The sequence below is a fragment of the Pristiophorus japonicus genome, chromosome 9 (assembly GCF_044704955.1).
Source record: "Pristiophorus japonicus isolate sPriJap1 chromosome 9, sPriJap1.hap1, whole genome shotgun sequence".
NCBI lineage: Eukaryota > Metazoa > Chordata > Chondrichthyes > Pristiophoridae > Pristiophorus > Pristiophorus japonicus.
Window position 1 is genome coordinate 82,964,603 of NC_091985.1, and position 12,966 is coordinate 82,977,568.

Consider the following 12,966-nt stretch of genomic DNA (forward strand, 5'->3'; position numbering starts at 1 on the left):
TTCCCTTTTACTGTTTTTTTTCCCAAGGTGGATGACCTCACACTTTCTGACATTGTATTCCGTCTGCCAAACCTTAGCCCATTCGCTTAACCTATCTAAATCTCTTTGCAGCCTCTCTGTGTCCTCCACACAACCCGCTTTCCCACTAATCTTTGTGTCATCCCGGTTAGTTTCACTTTTTGTGGGGGGTTTTTTGAGCGGCGATATTCTGGGCAATATGTGTGCGAGTTGGTGAAATTGACGGCGGACGATCTCCATGGCCGCTAGTTCAGGTAAATATGCTCCTTACGACATAAAACAGTTGCCGGGCATTATTATTGAATCGCGGCATTAAGTCCGTGAGGAAAGTAACACTGGACGATATGAGCGTTGAAATCGTTCATTCTGCTGATACCGCCCAAAAAAAGTGGGCGGGTGGTAATATTTTTTCTCGGCGTTAAGCACCTGGGGAAAATAACGCTCGGTGATAAGTTTCCTAAAAAAGCCTGTCAGTTTCCATTTTGTGCGAAAATGGTCGATATCTGGGTATATTGGCCCCAAGTTTCCACACGCTACAAAACGGGCGACCCTCCGAGCTAGGCACACGTTTTCACGCCGAAAACGCGCCGGAAAATAAACGCATGATTCTAGAGCGCCCTGCAGCTCCATGTCTGCTTGCCGATTTTGTAAGTGGGAGGGGGGGGGGTACCATTTAAATTAGTTTTTTTCCTGCCGGCAACCCTGCGCATGCACGTTGGAGCGTTCGTGCACGCGCAGTGTGAAGGAAACATTGCCACTCGGCCATTTTTGTAGTTCTTTGTAGCTGTTTAATTTTTGAACATTTTTAAATAAAAGCACATTGCCCTTCCATGATCAGCACTGAGGCTTCTTGCAGCAGTGAGAAGGCTGCAGGAAGCCTCAGAAAGTTGAGGCAGCCGTTTCCCGATGGCCTCCCCCCCCCTGCCGTTGGGAATGGCTGCTGAACTTGTGAGGCTTCCTGCAGCCTTCTCACTGTCTTCTTCCCCCCCCCCCCCCCCCGCCGTCTGGAACGGCTTACTCCCCCCCCGCTGCGTTCGGTCGGTCGGTCGGGCCCGCACTCCCTCCCTCCCCTCCCCCCCCCTGCCGTCGGGAACGAACGGCTGCCTCAACTTGTGAGGTTTCCTGCAGCATTCTCCCTGGCTGAAGCACTTTCACACAGGTAGGAAGATGGTTTATTTAATCTTTTTTCTGCTTATAAATTTTTATTCAGGTTGGATTTATTTGTATAATATTTGTATAAGTATAATTAAGGATTTATTATACAATTTAATGACTTCCCTTCACCCCCCCCCCCCCACCTCGTTCTGGACGCCTAATTTGTAACCTGCGCCTGATTTTTTAATGTGTAGACAAGGTTTTTTCAGTTCTACAAAAATCTTCACTTGCTCCATTCTCAGTTAGTTTGGAGTACGTTTTCACTGTGGAAACTTTGAAATCAGGCGTCAGTGGCCGGACACGCCCCCTTTTGAAGAAAAAATTCTGTTCCAAAGTGAAACTATTCTAACTGACTGGAACTGCAGAAAAAAAAATGTGGAGAATTGCGATTTCTAAGATAATCCGTTCTCCACCAGTTGCTCCAAAAAATCAGGCGCAAATCATGTGGAAACTTGGGGCCTATATGTCATTTCAGTGATTAAATGGGTGTGAAGTGGGCTTTAAGCAGGCAAAAAAAGTGTTGGTTCTAGCCCCATATCTTTTTAACTCTAGTCTACAGCCCTTTAATGATATGGCAGATTTCCCCTTTGCTTCCCATTCAGCAAAATCTTAGCAGCACGCCCAATGCATACAGCCAGCTTGAATAATTAAGCCAACCCTGTCGAGATTGGATGTACCTATTATATGCATGCGGAAATTTCCAGTTTTACACAATTCTATAAAGAAAAGAGACTTGTGTAATGATGTAAGAATATATGGAAACTTTTGGTAATGTAACATTTAGGAATTGATTCTAAAATTATCATCTGTCTCAGGACTAAATTTGATTCATGTTATTCTTAACTTGGATGACATTTCAAAACTATTTGAGAAATATATGTGATTTAAAACAATTAGCTAACAATTGGTTCAGTGATAAATTAGCCTGAATATATATATATATAAAGAACAGTTTATTGAATAATTGAGATTTGTTGACAAAATCAAGTCAAATGATGCAGCTTTAATACATTTAACCCAAAGTTTAAGAATAACATCTTAAAAAATGAAATGGACAGAAACCTGTGGAAACCTGTCTTTTATCTATGTCATTTAAGTATATTTAGACAAGTTGTACATTAGTTCTTTGTTAACTACAGGTTGAACCTCCCTTATCTGAAACTCACTTATCCGGAACCACCCCTCGTCCGGAACCATTCCCAGCTACCAAGTGGCGCATGCGCAGAACTCCGACATGAACAAACTAAACAAATTGAAGTCCTACCTCGCTGCTGACTCCCACAATCTCTGGCCTGACCCCGTGATCCACTATCCCTCCCCATGATCTCTCTGCTGCACTCCCAGCCCCAAGCCAGCCATCCCCAAGATCCCCTTGCTCAGTACCCATACCATCCACTTTAACGCGACCACCCCTCGTCCGGAAAAGTCCCTTATCCGGAACAGGCCAGGTCCCGAGGGTTCCGGATAAGGGAGGTTCAACCTGTATCAGCAAACAGATATTGACAAGGATTCTGGATGTATTACATTTTGTGTCAGTAGCAAGAAAGATAATAATACTTGTAAAGGTACCCAGGAGATTAAATAAATAAATGGTGCCAGGCACTGGCCATAAATGCAGAGGGAAACAAATTCAGAAAAAAGGCAGGTGGAAAACCAGAGAAGCTAGCTTGGAAAAAGACACAGTCTGAAAGTCACGTAAAGATTACAGGGGATTCTATTGTCAGTAAAATAAATCACCAGGTGCGTTGTAAGGACAATATCGACAGGCTGTTGAGCTATCTATTGGAAGCGGGAGCAGCACATATTGAAGAAAGGTTCAAAGAGATACTGAAGGGGACAGGAAGAGACCAATGTGACCATGCTCTATGTAGGAGTAAACAATATAGGAGTAAACAATATAGGGAAAAATAATATAGGGCTTTATTTTTGCTACCATTTTTTGGTGTCCACTGATTTTTTTTGAGCAATCTTGATTTTGTAACTTTCCTCAAAGTTTGTACGCTGGCGGCGACTGTCAGCACCGGATTTTTTGTACTCCAGATATTTTGGCGCAGGTCTGGTTGAAAACTGATTTCCACACCGTTTTTGGCCATTTAATCGATTTTCACCAACACCGATTTTTTTCAGGACAGCGCACAGTAGCCTTAAGTACCGATCAGAAAAACCCTACGTTAACTTCAGGAAATCGCCGCTGGCTATATTTCTGGATTTTTGGAGCAAGGGAAGAAGACAATTTAAAACACAAATTCATGATGATTTTTGCAGAGGGAACTTGGAAACTTAATTTTTCCCACAGAATGTTAGAAATTACATTTTTTCCATGTTATGTGAGAAGGCAAATTGTGATTTCACCGCACCACAGAATTTCTGCTCACGGGGCTCCAGGCATGGGTCGGAGGAGTGCCGGCCAGCCGGCAGCAGGATCGCTCCCTCGGCCGGACACAGCACAGGAGCTCGCCGCTTGGATTCCACCGTCCTCCCGGGCCCAGCTTGGAAAGAAGCCTGGGGTGGGGGGCTGGGGGGGGAGGTGGATGGAATACAAGTGTTTCTCTCCGGTCAAGGGAGCGATCCTGCTGGCATGCACTCCAAACTGTGCATAGGAGATGCCACAACACAGCAGCAAACATATGCATTTCGACAAAAGCTCTTAGTGCTATAAATCACTGTGCAGCGCATCTCCATAGAGACAGAGCCTAGTGTTGCACATGCGCAGACCAGGTTGTTCTACTAGGGCGTCACCCAGCAAAGGTGTGAGTGCTTCAGTAATAACAAGAATAACAAAATTAACAATAATAATTATGGGTGCAAATATTACTATGCCTCATGTAGTAAGGTTGGTTTACATGCATGCCATGCAGAGATGACGGATAATATAATGCCACCATCGCAGAAACCAGATCGCTCGGGCATTAATGGGGAGGAGGCCATACTGTGATCGAATCTACAGGGACAGACACTCATCCCGACACCTGAGTGAGGCAGACTGCATTCACAGGCTGCGATTTAGAAAGGAGATCATCACCGAGACCTGCCAGCTAGTCAGGGCAGATATACAGCCAAGAAGTGGCAGGAGGATTGCCCTACCTGTGGAAGTGAAGTTCACTGCAGCACTAGCCTTCAATGCTTCTGACTCATTTCAAGCAGCAACTGGGGACATGTGCTGCATCTCACAGCAGCCACACATTGTTGCATTCGACAGGTGACTGCTGCACTGTATGCCGAAAGGGACCAGTTCATCAATTTTCCTATGACCACGCATGCAATGTGAGACAGGGCTGTGGGGTTCTCCTGAATTGCTGGCTTCCCAAAGGTACAGGGTGTGATCGACTGTATCCACATCATCTTAAGAGCATCTTTGGATGACTCCGAGGTTTATCGCAACAGGAAAGGGTTCCATTCCCTAAATGTGCAGCACATCTGCGACGATCTGCATCGGATCATGGCAGTGGATGCCAAATACCCAGGTAGCATCCATGATGCTTTCATCCTATGTGAGTGCATGATATCTACAATGTTTCGGCAGCTACCAGAAGGGCACAGCTGGTTGCTCAGGGACAAAGGGTACGGGCTTGCTACCTGGCTTATGACACCCCTACGCAATCCTGACACTGACCCAGAGCGTCGGTACAACATGTTGCACATAATGATACGGAGCATCACAGAACAGACATTTGGCATACTGAAGCAATGTTTCCGATGCCTGGACCACTCTGGAGGCTACCTGCAATACTCCCCTCACCACAATGGTCAGTTCACTGTCATGTGCTGCATGCTGCACAACTTCGCCATCATGAGGGGACAGGTACTGGACATTAAAGATCCTCCTGAGGGGAGAAGGAGGGTGGGGGAAGAGGAGGACAAGAAGGCTGACAATGAGGATGAGGAGGAGGAGGAGGAGGAGCAGGAGGAGGAGGAGGAGGATGAGAAGGACCAGCAGCAGGAGGAGGAGGATGAACCCTTGCCACCACCTCAACCCGCAGGACGACGGCGGAGGTGGCGGCCTCATGCACCTATAGTCATAGCTAGAGACTTGCGTCAGCGGCTAATCCATGATCGCTTTGTTGCCTGAAGGCTAAACGGCCCGACAGTGTTGACTCTTTGCACCTGTTAGTCTGAAAAAATGATGTACATAATAATGTATGTAATGTTGTGCTGGTTTATGTTGCTTTAATTCAAAAAATAATGTGCAGGATTCTGCTTAAATTTAAAAAACAATTAGGTTTATTAAACAACAGTTTTACTTAACTTTAATAAAAACATTTGTCTCAAACTGTAAACTTTTCAATGAAGAAAACAACAAGTAGCAGCAACAAACAAACAAACAGACTGTAGCTGCAGCCATCTCTCCTCCCCCTTATTCAAAGACCTTAGCGCTGTGCGCCCTTCTTGCCCCTGATGTTGCCTCTAACCCTACCCATGCCCGTTGTCTCAGACTTCTGCTTCCTCCCCCTGACCCCAAGGCTTTTTCTGCTTTTTGCGCGAAGGCGCATTTATTGTTGGTGGGGTTGGACAGGGACAGACCAGCAGACAGCATTGTGGAAGGCCCGTGTTCCTCTTCAGAATCTTCTTCATCCTATGGATCAACTCACGGCACACTACCTGAGGTTGGGCTGGTGATTGGAAAGTGAGTGTCTGCAGTTGATGCTGCCAATTGCTGTTGGGCAATGACAGCCTGGGTGTGTCCACTTACTGCAGCAGCTATCTCTGACATTCCCTTCCTAATCTGTCCTGACACTGCATCAGCTGCCTCCGACATTCCCTCCCTAATCTCCGATATCCCCTCCCTAATCTCTGACATCCTCTCCCTCATCTGTCCCGACACTGCTCCCATTCCTCCAGACAGTGTTGCTACCTCTACTGACAGACCCGCTAATTCGACCCTCACCCCACCCATGGTGTCCAGGAGCGATCTCGTTAGCTCAATGCTCTCCCCACTCATTCCCATAATTTGTCCTATGTCCCCTGCATCCTGCATTTCAGGTTGAGCTCTCCTTCCCATCTTCCTCAGCCATTTCCCAGGTGTGCTTTGCAGCAACCCACTGGGACCCGCAGCCTCAGACTACACCATGAAATGCCACGTCGGTTGTATCGCTCAGCAAAGGGTTTGGCATTTCAGTCTGAGTCCAACTTTGTCCAGACAATATATAACCTCTTCCAGGTTGTTCAGATGTTCCTCGGAGTCACAACCTGTGATCAGGATGTCATCTTGGAACACGGCAGTTCTGGGAACAGAGTTCAGTAGACTCTCCATGTTCCTCTGAAATATTGCTGCAGCTGAGCGAATTCCAAAAGGGAACCTGTGATAAATAAACAGTCCTTTATGCGTGTTAATGCACGTAAGTCTCTTTGACGTCTCGACCAGCTCCTGTGTCATGTAGGCCGACGTCAAGTCCAGTTTGGTGACCGACTCCCCCCCCCCCCCCCCCGCCCCCGGCTAGCGTTGCAAACAAGTCATCAGCCTTCGGTAACGGGTACTGATCCTGTTTCAAAACCCTGTTGATCGTAGCCTTGTAGTCGCCACAGATTCTGACTGTGCCATCACTTTTCAGCACAGGGACAATGGGGCTGGTCCATTCATTAAATTCAACCAGTGATATGATCCCTTTACGCTGGAGTTTGTCCAGTTCGGTTTCGACCTTCTCCCTCATCATATACGAAACTGCCCGAGCTTTATGATGGCCGGGTCTTGCATCCAAGTCCACGTGGATCTGAACTTGGCTCCCATGAAGTTGCCGATGCCTGATTCAAACAGCGAGAGGAACTTGCTCGGTATTTGGGCACACGTATCTTTCTCCGACAACAACGCCTTGATGTCGTTCCAATCACATCTGATTTTTTTCAAGCAAATTCCTGTCGAACAGCATTGGGCCATTGCCTGGGACATTCCATAGTGGTAATTCATGAACTGCACTGTCATACAACACTTTATTGTGGCACTGCCAATCACCGTTATGAGTTCTTTGGTGTACATGCGCAACTTGGCATTGACTGGACTCAGCCTGGGCCTCACAGCCTTAGTATCCCACAGCTTGTCGAATGCCTTCTGGGTCATTATCAATTGACTCGCCCCCGTGTCCAGTTCCGTCGATACTGGCACCCCATTAAATTTCACATTGATCATTATCGGTTTGCTCTAGTTAGGAATGAGTATAGTCCATACACTTCCTTCTCTGGTATCTTGGATTGCATATCCAGATCCATGCTAGTCTGACCATCATCCTTCAGATGGTGTGTCGCAGCACGCTTGCTCATCTGCGGACACTTGCGCTGGAGATGCCCCATTCTCAGAAAGCCTTTGCAACTATATTGCTTAAATCAGCTGGTGCCGGTGATTTCCCCCACAACATCAACACAGAGAAGTCGGATGCATTCCCGCTGGCGTACACAGTTGGGTAGGCCCTGTCATGTTCTGTTCTGCCGAACGCCGAATCAATCATATTTACAGTACTTGCCAAATTTCGATTTTTCACTGATATCTGCTTTAGACTTCTATCCTTCGTCATGCTATCTGAGCGATCGTGATGGCCCTGTTCAAGTCCAACGTCTCCGCCAGTAGTTTACGCAGGATCACCTTGTGGTTGATGCCAATTACAAAGAAGTCCCGCAGTATGTCTGCCAACATAGCCCCGAACTTACACGGTCCTGCTAGACGTCTCAGATCGGTAACGAATTCCGCTGCATTCTGGCTCTCTGAGCAAACGTGCGTGTAAAATCTGTATATCGAGATGATGATGCCTTCATCTGGCTTAAGGTGGTCCTGTACCAGTGTACACAATTCTTCTTACGTCTTCTCTGTTGGACTCACAGGCAGGAGTAGATTCTTTATCAGACCATAAATTTTTGGATCGCAAACCGTGAGGAACACCGCCCAGCGCCAATCTGCGTCGCTGACCTCCTCCATTTTGTTGGCCACGAAGAACTGGCTCAAACAGCTCAAAAAGTCTGCCCAATCTTCTCCTTCCACAAATTGCTCCAACAATCCAATTGTGCTCATTTTTGCATGCAAAGGTTCTTGTTGCCTCATCGTCAAATGTTGTGTATGCAATAACTGTTAGACTGAGTACTGTTTAACTCCAAGAGGTATGACCTTGGCTCTTCTTTTTTAAGGCCCAAAGTGACTAATATACAAAATGGCTGGCCTTTTATACTTGGGCTGCACACACGTGTTTGCAGCCCAATGGGCTCCAACAGTGACTCCATCTAGTGGCTAGTGAACCCAAAAGTACATATATGACAGACGGCTTCTTGATCTTCTGCTTCAGCTTTTGTCTCTTCCTGATGCACAACATTAGCAAAACATAACAGAGCAGATGTTTGGTTAGCAGCAGGGGAGGGGACAGAGGGGGAAGGGGGCATGAGTATGCGAGTCACACAGCGCAGGGTCTTTTCAAAGACCACAATGCCAACCCAGACTCTGCAATTTTCAGGGCTTACCCTCTCTCGGTAACCTGGGTCCAGTGTCCACATTGGTGGTTGATCTTCTCTTGCGAGTTTTAATCAGATCAGCGATTCTCTGTTCCAAGACTGTTAGTTGCAGCCTACTTGGCGCACCTCCTCCAGCTTTTGACCTTTCTCGGTTGATCTGTGACATCTTCCTCTGCAAAGATGAAAATAGAACTTTTTAAGACAGGGTCCTTTTGCTGTGGGTGGCCACACACACACACACACACACACACACACATATACACACACACATATACACACACACACACACACACACACACACACACACACACATTAGTCACATTTACAAATGTAATTGCAGTGCATAAATAAAAATATTACTTACAGTAACTGCTTGGCCAAGGTCCTGCTACTTCTTTTTGATCTGCGTGCCGCTTCTCGGGGTCATGGCCACTGCATTAAACTCTTCGCAACTTGGTCCCAAAGTTTTTCTAGTAGAGAGGTTTCAGTTTCTTTTGTCCCATTCTTTCTTTGTCCTCAAGCACATCCCATCTTCTCGCAATTATGTCCAGCAAGGGTTCAATTTCTTCTGCTAGAAATCTCTTGGCCCTTCCCCTTCTCCTTCTCCTTGTCCTTATCCTTCTCCTTCACCTTCCCTTGGATCCAATTTTTGCAGCTAAAATTTAAATGTCCAGATCCAGCTCCGATCCCAATATGTTCTCACAAGCTGCTGATCCAGACCAGGAAGTTCACTGTGGATGCGCGGACATACCCGTCACGTGGAAAAAGTGTTTTGGTTTTTTCCCCGGCGCAAGCCCCTGCCTTTTCAGCGCACACTTGAAGCTCCAGCCCCCAGATTTAACTTCAGGTACCGCAGCGCCAAAATAACATTTTACTTTGGCCAAAGTTGTATTTTTTTTCCCACCACAATCGGGTACAAAAAAATCGGCCGCATATTCTCCTGGGTGCCAGAAATCGGCAAAGAGGAAAACAGAGCCCATAGGGTCCTTAAAGGTCACTTACACATGGAGCAGTAAAGTGGAATTCAGGATGGTGTGCTAAAATTGACCCAGGTTCTACTGCATTGTTAACCTTCTGAAAGAAATGAAGGCTAAGTCTTAGATATATAAAGATGTTTTAAAAATTGGCTCTGTTATAAGAGCGGTAAAACAACAGTTATCTTCGGAGGATGATAATTTATGCTCCTTCTTGCTTTGTGATATACTTTGAGTCATGCTTGGTTGGGAGCAGTGTTAGAATTTGGTGAGGAAAGGAACCTTTAACTAGACTGCAATCACCATCTGTCCTCACTGGTGTTAAGATGACTCATAAAATGCAGAAATGTTGTCAGTCTCCAGCTGTGGGGAGAATGAACTTCTTGCCCATGCTGACTCTTGCCATGGGTAGAAAAAAGACTTGCATTTACAAAGTGCCATTCACAACCTCAGGATTTCCCAAAGCACTTTATAGCTAACAAAATCATTTGAAGTATAGTTATTGTTGTAAGGTAGGGAACGGGCAGCCAATTTGCACATCACAAGATCCCAACAAACAGCAATGAGATAATGACCAGATAATCTATTTTAGTTATGTTGGCTGAGGGGTCAATATTGGCCAGGGCACCGGGAAGAACTCTCCTGCTCTTCTTCAAAATATGGCCATGGGATCTCTCACATCCACCTGAGAGAGCAGGGGGACCTGAAAGATGGCACATCCAACAGTGCAGCACTCCCTCAGTATTGCACTGTACTACTTGAGCATGTGCTGTTATCTGTGTGGAGGCAGTACACAGGTCTGGAATGAAGTCGATGAAAGCCCACATCAGGGTATTATCCGCAAGGTTATATGGAGCGTCCTCCTCCGTTTCAGATGCTCCCAAAAGTTTGTCACCATCCTCCGCCTGCTCCACGACGACATGCAGGCCGTGATCCGTACCAACGGATCCATTACAGGCCCAATCCACGTCCGGACCAGGATCAAACAGGGCTGCATCATCGCCCCAACCCTCTTCTCAATCTTCCTCACTGCCATGCTCCACCTCACAGTCAATAAGCTCCCCGTTGGAGTGGAACTAAACTGCAGAACCAGTGGGAACCTGTTCAACCTGCACCATCTCCAAGCCAGGTCCAAGACCACCCCAATCTCTGTCGTCGAGCTACAGTACGCGGACGGTGCCTGCGTCTATGCACATACAGAGGCTGAACTCCAGGACATAGTCAACGTATTTACTGAGGCATACGAAAGCATGGGCCTCACATTAAACATCCGCAAGACAAAGGTCCTCCACCAGCCTGTCCTTGCCGCACAGCACTGCCCCCAGTCATCAAGATCCATGGTGCGGCCCTGGACAACATAGACCATTTCCCATACCTCGGGAGCCTCTTATCAATAAGAGCAGACATTGATGATGAGATTCAACACCACCTCCAGTACACCAGTGCAGCCTTCGGCCGCCTGAGGAAAAGAGTGTTTGAAGAGCAGGGCCTCAAATCTACCACCAAGCTCATTGTCTACAGGGTTGTATTAATACCTGCCCTCCTGTATGGCTCAGAGACATGGACCATGTACAGTAGACACCTCAAGTCGCTGGAGAAATACCACCAACGATGTCTCCGCAAGATCATACAAATCCCCTGGGAGGACAGACGCACCAACATTAATGTCCTCGACCAGGCCAACATCCCCAGCATGGAAGCACTGACCACACTTGATCAGCTCTGCTGGGCAGGCCACATTGTCCACATGCCAGACACAAAAGTGCTTATTTTTTGATGACAAATCCATTTGCAGCTGCATTAATCAAATTGCACCTAGTTATCACTCTTAAATATATCAATGAATATTTTTTATGTAATTTTTAAAACACTGCTACATGTTCTGGTTCATGGCAGATTTTGCATTCAGCAATATGCAAATGAGTTTGAGCAGAAACTCAAAACATAGCACGTTGCAAAACTGGTGCAATTTTAGCTGCAATTTGCGCAAGTTTAGCTGATTGCACGCAAAGTAGAAGCTCTACCCCGACCTCTTACAGCAGCTTATCATTTTGTTCGTGATGCTGTAGTATATTAAATTTATTTTGTTGATCACTGTCCAAGTTGAACCTGCCATTTGCCAAGTCTCTCCACGTGCGATCCAGATACTTCTGTGCCTGAATAATACTGGACCTGAATGGGACTCTTGAATAGATGGGATGAGATTTGACTTTCACCAGCAGCACAGTTGTTCAACAATACCTTCTCTATAACTCAGAGAAAGTACAAGATATTCACAGAAGTCAGTAAACATAGCCCCAAAACAAAATAGCAGTGGAAGTATGTGATGTGAAAATAAAAACCTCACTTTTGAATTGCTTTTGGCATAAGAGAGCGAAATAGTTGAAACATTTACGAAAACGAGTGCACACTTACTAACTGATTCCAGATTGTATTTGATCCTCTGATGCTTGCTTTCCCTATACTGCCTCTGCATTTCATCAAAGAACTAAAACTGCAGTATCTGTAGTTCAGCACTATAAGCTTTCTCCTCAAACTTCAAACACTTGTAAAACCTAGTTCCAATAGCTTTAAAAGAGATCACATTTAATGTTATAGGGAAAATTGTAACACATGAGGAAAAAGTGGCTGATAGTAGCACAATTAGTGCATTAATGTACTGCAAAATGCTCCTGCACAATGAAAATTGCATGGCTGGGGAAAAAAGATATGACACGTAAAAACACAAGGCAAGCAATACCAAGAAATATGTGAAAAAATAATGTTTGTAGATAGACTAAAAGCATTTTCTTCAAAGCACCGAGGGATAAAATACAGCAAGTCATTTTCGAAGACTAACCAACTATAACTGAAGTCGTCACTAAATGTGGAGAAAGAGAACTCTAAATGTGCAATGTTACAATCTATGTTATAGCCAAAACAGACTGCCTGCAGCTGAGATCAATCACTTGATAATGAAAGTTGCTGACTTGAAACTTACAAAACAGATTCTACATGCTGCAGCTCATTTCTTTTTAACAGCTGTATTCACAAAACAAAAAATAACTTTGTTACTAAAAGCAAAACATTAATAAGGCAATAGGTGAGGAAGACAAATACCAGTGTCTCCAAAATGGTCAAAGTCCAGAACTTCCGGCTCTCCTGCTCTCACTCTCAAAGCTTGCAAAGAGATTACATGAGCATATTTCTCCGAAGTCCGAATGGGTACATGCACTGCCAGTGTGGTACTCAGCCATACACAACAGAAGCTTCAGAGCAGATCCCCAGTCAATGCAGAACTAGTTAAACTTAGCTGGATGGTAATAATGGTACTAATGGATTTCTGCACTGGCTTGTGATCTGTGCTAAAAGGCACATGCTTGTGAATTTGGAATGGACGAATGTGGCTACATTA

The 12,966-nt window shown here is 45.7% G+C and overlaps 1 protein-coding gene across 5 annotated transcripts in view; it reads right to left on the reverse strand.

Annotated features, from left to right (window-relative positions):
- Positions 1-12,966, reverse strand: part of LOC139273122 (follicle-stimulating hormone receptor-like) — a 311,116-nt gene that overhangs the window by 82,852 nt on the left and 215,298 nt on the right. The gene's annotated exons all lie outside the window — the stretch shown is intronic.